This window comes from Arachis duranensis, chromosome 9 (genome assembly GCF_000817695.3).
Source record: "Arachis duranensis cultivar V14167 chromosome 9, aradu.V14167.gnm2.J7QH, whole genome shotgun sequence".
NCBI lineage: Eukaryota > Viridiplantae > Streptophyta > Magnoliopsida > Fabales > Fabaceae > Arachis > Arachis duranensis.
The window spans coordinates 91,114,244-91,115,216 of NC_029780.3; the positions used below are offsets into that span (position 1 = coordinate 91,114,244).

Genomic DNA, 973 nt, shown 5'->3' on the forward strand with positions numbered 1-973 from the left:
TCCTATTGACATCCTGACTAAGATTAATAAAATAAATATTGATTGCTTCAAACCAATAATCTCTGTGGATTCGACCCTTACTCACGTAAGGTATTACTTGGACGACCCAGTGCACTTGCTGGTTAGTTGTGCGGGATTGCAAAAGTGTGATTGCAATTTCGTGCACCAAAGATCCTCATCAGTTTTTGGTTGAGTTCTTGCAAATCTGTGACACTGTGAAGACTAATGGGGTTGACCCTGAGGTCTACAGACTTATGTTATTCCCTTTTGCTGTAAGAGACAGAGCTAGAATATGGTTGGACTCACAACCTAAAGAAAGCCTGAACTCTTGGGAAAAGCTAGTCAATGCCTTCTTGGCAAAGTTCTTTCCACCTCAAAAATTGAGTAAGCTTAGAGTGGAAGTCCAAACCTTCAGACAGAAGGAAGGAGAATCCCTCTATGAAGCTTGGGAAAGATACAAACAATTAATCAGAAAGTGTCCTCTGATATGCTTTCTGAATGGAGCATCATAGGTATTTTCTATGATGGTCTCTCTGAACTATCCAAGATGTCTTTGGATAGCTCTGCTGGAGGATCTCTTCATCTGAAGAAGACGCCTACAGAAGCTCAAGAACTAATTGAAATGGTTGCAAATAACCAATCCATGTACACGTCTGAAAGGAATCCTATGAACAATGGGACAAATCAGAAGAAAGGAGTTCTTGAGATTGACACTCTGAATGCCATATTGGCTCAGAACAAAATATTGACTCAGCAAGTCAATGTGATTTCTCAAAGTCTGTCTGGAATGCAAAATGCACCAGGTAGTACTAAGGAAGCTTCATCTGAAGAAGAAGCTTATGATCCTGAGAACCCTTCAATGGAAGAGGTGAATTACATGGGAGAACCCTTTGGAAACACCTATAATCATTCATAGAGAAATCATCCAAATCTTTCATGGAAGGATCAACAGAGACCTCAACAAGGTTTCAAC

At 40.2% G+C, this 973-nt stretch overlaps 1 non-coding gene across 1 annotated transcript; it reads right to left on the reverse strand.

The window, feature by feature from the left end:
* Positions 1 to 386: 386 nt before the first annotated feature.
* On the reverse strand, positions 387 to 493 carry LOC127742178 (small nucleolar RNA R71). The gene has a single exon (XR_008003365.1). It is a non-coding gene; the product is annotated as a small nucleolar RNA R71 (small nucleolar RNA).
* Positions 494 to 973: the final 480 nt, after the last annotated feature.